The sequence below is a fragment of the Dermochelys coriacea genome, chromosome 1 (assembly GCF_009764565.3).
Source record: "Dermochelys coriacea isolate rDerCor1 chromosome 1, rDerCor1.pri.v4, whole genome shotgun sequence".
In the NCBI taxonomy this organism is placed as follows: domain Eukaryota; kingdom Metazoa; phylum Chordata; order Testudines; family Dermochelyidae; genus Dermochelys; species Dermochelys coriacea.
In genome coordinates this window covers 3,871,457-3,878,436 of record NC_050068.2, presented here as the reverse complement: position 1 = coordinate 3,878,436, position 6,980 = coordinate 3,871,457, and the positions used below count along the sequence as shown (strand labels likewise).

The 6,980-nt window shown below is 44.6% G+C and overlaps 1 pseudogene; it reads left to right on the top strand.

The window, feature by feature from the left end:
• Positions 1-1,394: 1,394 nt before the first annotated feature.
• On the top strand, positions 1,395-2,339 carry LOC119845416 (annotated as a pseudogene).
• Positions 2,340-6,980: the final 4,641 nt, after the last annotated feature.

Below are 6,980 nucleotides of genomic sequence, written 5' to 3'. Positions count from 1 at the left end.
CATATTTGATCTGTTCCCTGCAAAGGTATCACACAGACAGACCAAATCCTTTCCCCCCCTCTGAATTTGAAAGACTTTTGTCCCCTCATTGGTCATTTTGGGTCAGGTGCCAGCCAGGTTACCTGAGCTTCTTAACCCCTTACAGGTAAAAGGACTTTGCCTCTGGCCAGGAGGGATTTTATAGCACTGTATGCAGAAAAGTGGTTACCCTTCCCTTTATATTTATGACAGGAGGTAACAGAGGTGCAGACCTGTAGCGCTAAACACCAATAGCCTTGTGGCCTTCCTGCCCATTCTGTTGAGTACAAAGTCATAACCCAGCCAGATTATATCTGTTTCTATGGGAAAAATGTGGCTCCTTTCCAACGTAGAAATGGCATTGTGGATTAGACCTCTGGTTCATCTAGTCCAATTTCCTCTCTCTGATAGTGAAAGCCCCAGGTGCTGCAGAAGAAGGGGTAAGACACCAAGCAATAGGTGGATAGGGGGATGACGTATCTGTCCTGAGTCTGTCTTCCTAATGCCTAACAGCTGGAGATAGGCTTGTGCCCTAAAGCATTTTGGAGTATAGGCTTTCCAAAATATGTCTTTAGCTGTAACTATTGTAACTGGATATTTTCACTATCCATGTAAATGTCCAAATCCTTCCTGATTCTTACTTAGCCCATGACGTCAACTACCACTTGTTGCAACGAGTTCCTCAGTTTAATTAGGCATTGAGTCAAGAGAGCACGCTTTTTTAATTGGTTTTGAATTTGCCATGTTTCACTTTAATTGAATGTCCTCTTGATCTTGTATTAGGAGACATGGAGAACCCATTCTCAATCTACTCTCTACCAGTCAGTATTTTATAGATTTTCACATCTCCCCTCTAATTGATCTCCTTTGTAAGATAACAATCCCAGTCTTTTTACCCTTTCTCCATCTGAGAATTTCCTCGGGCCCTTGAGCCTACTTATTGCCCTTTCCTGAACCCCTCTAGTTCTGCAATATCCAATGTGAGTACGGTTCCCAGTACAACAGAGAGGAGTCCAGAGGAGGGTGAAACATTGCCTAACTGATCTCATGGCATGGTATTTTCTGTATGGTTTCCCATCCCTCTCCTCCTGGATGCCAATGTTTTTCTTAGATTTTAAAGTTCATCTGCCATTATGCTGCCCATTCACCTGGCTTGGTTAGCTCTCTCTGAGGACTTCTCTGGACTTGGCTAGGACCTAAATAATCTTGTGCCATCTGCACATGTTGTCCCCTCACTGATCAATGCCCTCTTTCTAGATTGGTAATAAGTATAAAATATTTGCCATACAGTTTATTATAAATTGTGTAACACCCCCCCACATACCCGCTTGCTGACCTTCACAGGCACCTTGATCATTTCTGACTCTGATCGACACATGAACCACCTCATAGAAGTTTTCAACCTCACACAATTTGATGCTTCAGCATTCTTTCTTATGGGCATCCCTGATCTGAAAGCTGCTCACATCTGGATTTCCAACCCTTTTTCTATTTTCTACATTATGGGCCTTTTGGGAAATTTCACGCTTCTCTATGTTATAGGCAAGGAGCAGACTCTGCACAAGCCGATGTACCTGCTGCTCTCCATGCTGCCATTCACACAAATCGGCACATCTACTTCCATCGTGCCAAAGATAATATGCATATTTTGGTTCAATTTGAAAGGTATTACTGTGGGTGGCTGTCACACCCAGATGTTCTTCCTTCATGTGGGTACTGTCATGCATTCAGCCGTCCTTGTGACAGTGGCCTTTGATCGCTATGTTGTCATATGTAATCCTCTGAGATATGCCAAGTCGTCACCAATGCACGAATAGCTAAGCTAGGGCTAGTGGGTTTGATAAGATCTATTCTCTTCATGCTGCCCCTGCCCTTGCTCCTGAGCAGGCTGCCATTCTGTGCCAATCGCATTATCCCCCACAAGTACTGTGACCACATGGCTGTGGCAAAGATTTCGTGTGGGGACATCACAGTCAACAGGATGTACGGTTTGGTAATAGCATTTGTAATCATCATGTTAGACCTGACACTTATTGCCCTGTCCTATGGTCTGTTCATCAGGGCTGTCCTCAGAGTATCCTCTAAGAAAGCCCACCAGAAATCTTTCAGCACTTGCACAGCCCACATCGGTGTGATGAAGATGTCTTATCCGTCCTTCCTCTTCTCCACTGTGACATACCGGTTTGGTCACGGAGTTGCTCCCCATGTTCACATCATCTTGACCATATTACCTCCTCCTCCCCATGTTCAATCCTATCATTTATGGGGACAAAACCTTACAGCTTCGTGAGAAATTGAGTAAGTACACTTGCAAAATGTGATTGCCCAGTGCCACTGATTTTAAGCCTTCGTGAAAAGATGGTGAAAGTATATCTTGTTAATGAAGGTTTCAGAGTAGCAGCCGTGTTAGTCTGTATTCGCAAAAAGAAAAGGAGTACTTGTGGCACCTTAGAGACTAACAAATTTATTAGAGCATAAGCTTTCGTGAGCTACAGCTCACTTCATCGGATGCATCCGATGAAGTGAGCTGTAGCTCACGAAAGCTTATGCTCTAATAAATTTGTTAGTCTCTAAGGTGCCACAAGTACTCCTTTTCTTTTTGTTAATGAAGGATGCTCTGTCCTACTTTGGCTGAGCTCAGCACTGTGGAAGTTCAAGTCTGAGAAGCTCCTCACACCTAAACTCTTATCACTGTATCACCAAGTACTGATCTCTCTGCTGCTAAGTTCCTTCTCTCTCGCCATCACCTGATCTCTTTCAGTGTCATCTATCAGCCCTCAGCCTCAGAAACCCTGTCACTTGTTCTTTCCATGACTTTCAAACCAACAGAAGATACAGCAGTTTTCTGAAGCAAGGTGGCTTTCCGTTACACTCTGTTTGAACTGGTATCTTGTTCAGTTTGACAATCTGAAGCCATGCTTTCTGATAGCGAAAGACAATAAAGTAAGTACAGTGCTGAAATATACCTGATTTTTCTACGTCCCAGTCCTTCTTGAAGCCTGGAAGATAAACTAAATGTTACAGTTGGAAAATGTTAATAAAGGAAAGCTGCTGCAGGAATGAGGATATTCTACTCGAGCTTCTTGGTGAGAGTTGTGAAACTATGTGTTTCTGAGAACAGAACGAAGTTACCCTGAATTTGAGGGGAGTTTGTGAAACAGGTGAAACAGAGATGTTCTCTATATGTCCAGGTGATTGAATCGCTTGCATTCCTGAGTCTTTCACAACCTAGAGTGGCTGACGTCTCATTTTTGCATATATACAATCATACAAAATCTGTTATGAAGAGTTTGCACAAATGAAAGAATGATTGCACTCGTTACTGCTGATATGGCAAACCTGAAGCCATACCTCAAGCTGAGCTGGAGGCAGAGCAGGAGCAGCCAAAAAAAAAAAAAAAGGTCCAGAGAAGGAGCCCTGAAAGCAGAACTGGGCAGAGGCCACAGAAGCAGCACTCAGCCATGTTGTATCCTTGGGGGCAGCAGTTTTGGGAGAAATCACTTGAGACACAGAGAGCTGTGAACCATGAAAGCAGCCATTTATTTTCCACACACTGAACTAACCAAACCAGCCCAAACTGGCTGGGCTATCCCCTAATAATCTAGCTCAGTTGCCATAGCAACAACATGGTGCTATTACCACGACAACCAAATACACAACATATTCCTCCCCCCTTAATAAGAATATCCCCTCAATAAAACAAACACTAAACTCGAGAAGGAGAGTAGACTGCCTCCATTCCCGGCTTAACCCCAGGGATTATTTTCCCCATAACTGTCGGTTCACTCTAGCTAAAGATCCAGCCATTGGAGTGTTGTCCCCTTGCTGATTTCAAAGCTTGTTTCATTGTCTGCACAAATCTTTCAGCTAATCCATGGGTGGATGGATGATATGGTGCTGAAGTGATGTGGTGTATCCCATTTGCCTTCATAAAATTTTGAAACTCCTGAGAGAAGAACTGCAGTCCGTTGTCTCTCACAAGTTGTTCTGGCAGACCGAAACGACTAAAGAGTCCCCATAGTTTTTGGATAGTACTCTCTGCAGTAGTGGACTGCATTACAGAGACTTCTGGCCATTTAGAATGGGCATCTACCACCACCAAGAATATGCTTCCTTCAAGGGGGCCAGCAAAGTCAACATGAATACGTTGCCACGGGTTTTCAGATCAGTCCCATGGGTATAAGGGTGCCCAGTGGAGTGCATTCCTGACACCCTGACATGACATACAAGCTTTTGCTTTCGCTTTAATAGCACTGTCCAATCCAGGCCACCAGAAATAGCATTGTGCAATTTCCTTCATGCACACTATTCCAAAGTGACCAGAATGTAGCTGTTCTAACATCTGTCATCTCAGTGGTGGTGGGATAATGACATGTCTCCCCCACAACAAACAACCAGATTGGATCAATAACTCTGTCCTCCTGGACATGTAGGTAACAAGGTCGGGTGAGACCAGAGAGGTTTGTCAAGTTTTTCCATGCATCACCAGGTCCATAACTTAGGACAATATTGGGTTAATGCGAGTTGCCTTATTTATCTGAGGAGCAGTGATGGGTGTATTCTCTACATGTTCAAAGTAGAAGATTTCCTTTTGGGCAGTATCTTGATGTTTGACTGGCAAAGGCAACCTTGAGAGACCATATGCATTGCCGAGCAGAGTGGATTTCCAATATTTGATTTCATATGTGTGTGCTGAAAGTAACAATGCCCAACGTTGCATACGACTAGCAGCTAATGGGAGAATGCCTGTGTAGGGTCCAATGGTCTGTAAGAAAAGTAAACTTCCACCCAAACAGGTACTGATGAAACTTCTGAATTCCAAGAATGATTCCCAATGCCTCACCTTCGATTTGGGCATAGTTAGTTTCTGCTGTGCTTAGAGTGCGTGAAGCAAAAGCAATAGGTTTCTCTTCTCCTGAAGGTATAATGTGTGACATGACTGCACCCACTCCATAAGGGGAAGCATTGTAGCCCAATTGTAGGGGTAAGGATGGATCAAAGTGCGTTAGAACTTCAGAATTTAGCAATGTATCTTTAGCTTTGTTAAATGCAACATTACAGGCTTCAGTCCACTTCCAGGTCTTGTTTTGCCCAAGGAGTTCATGAAGTGGTTTTAGCAGTCTGGCTAACTGTGAGATGAACTTTCCATAATAGTTCAATAGTCCCAGAAATGAGCGCAACTGGCTAACATTTCAAGGTGGGGGAGCCTCCACAATGGCCTTAACTTTTGCAGGGGCCTTATGAAGACCTACAGCATCAACGATGTGTCCCAAATATTCAAGAGAGGGCTGGAAGAATTCACACTTGTCTTTGAGGACTCGTAGGCCATACTCTTCCAGGCTTTGCAGGGTAGCCTCTAAATTCGTTAAGTGATCCTCTTCATTCCTTCCAGTGACCAAGATGTCATCCAGATAGCACTGAACTCCTGGCAAGCCACACAAGATCTGGTTCATAGTCCTTTGGAACAGGACGGGAGCAGATGTTAAGGGTAGGCGACAGTATCGATAAAGCGCCTTATGAGTCACAATAGTCAACAGCTCTTGGGACTTTTCATCGATGTGCATCTGTAAATACGCTTGACTCAGATCAATCTTACTGAACTTTTGTCCCCCAGTCTGGCCCGCAAAGAGGTCATCGATGCGAGGAAGCAGGTATTGCTCTGCACACAACACTGTGTGGACAGTGACCTTAAAAATTACCACAAATACGGAGGGAGCCATCTTTCTTCACTATTGGAAAGATAGGAGTGGCCCATGGACTATGGGTAACTGGTATTAGGACTCCATTGGTGACCAGGCGCTCTAAGTCCACTTCAACTTTTGGCCTGATGGCATATGGCACAGTTCAGGCTTTCAGATATTTTGGTTGGCTGTCAGCTTTAATGTTCAGTGTCACAGTGATTCCCTTCATACATCCCAGATCCTCTCTAAAAATAGCAGCATGTTTCCTTAGTATAGCGGTCAGTCCGGTTTCTTCTTTAGTCATTCGGTGAACTTCTGCCCAGTTCAGCTGAATCTTCCCAAGCCAGGACATACCCTGGACTGGGTAATTACCTCTCACCACAAACATTGGCAATTGAGCAGCCTGTCCATTGAGCTCCACCTTAACTTCAATAGTGCCCAACATGGGCACAGCTTCTCCCGTATACGTCTTCAGAACAGGTTTTTTTGCCTTAAGCAGAAGATGCTGTCGCTTTTCTTTAGACAGTCTCGGAGACCAGCAAGATGCTGCACCGGTGTCCAGTTCCTTGCATATATGTTTGCCATTCAACAACGGGGTTACCCAGTATTCATGTGAGCCCACTGCTAAAGACACAATGTGTAGTGGCACTTCTTGCAATGAGGTGTCTCCTTGGACATCCTGGATCTGCTCCAGGGCATGCAGGTTCCCATTTCTGGTTGGCCAGACCACGGGCCTCTTTTCCTTTTGTTTACAGGCATACGCAATGTGTCCCTTTTTGCCACAGTGTTGACACTACAGGTCCTTACACCAGCATTCTGAGGCCTGGTGACCCGGCTTACCACAGCGGCAACATTCCTGACTCTGCACCATTTTGTGGGTAGGTTCTTGTGACACCTTATACACTGTAGGGGACGCACCGATGTATTGCGCCTCTTTTGTAGCCAGTTCCATGGAGACTGCAATATCAACAGCCTTCGGTAAGGTAAGCTGAGCCTCTGTCAATAGGCACTTCCATATAGCTTCACTGTGCAGGCCACACACTAACCTGTCACCTAGGGCATCATTTATCATCTCCTTAAATTCACAGTGTTCCGCTAGCCTGTTTACAGTTGCTACAAATTGTACAACTCTTTCCTCTTCTTTCTGGTCTTTTTTGTGGAACCTATATCTATCAGCAATTACCAGTGGTTTTGGGGAAAAAATGGGACCCCAGGATTTCTGCAATGTGACTGTAAGATTTGGTTTCAGGCTTACCAGGGTGCAGTAAGCTGTTTAGCAGG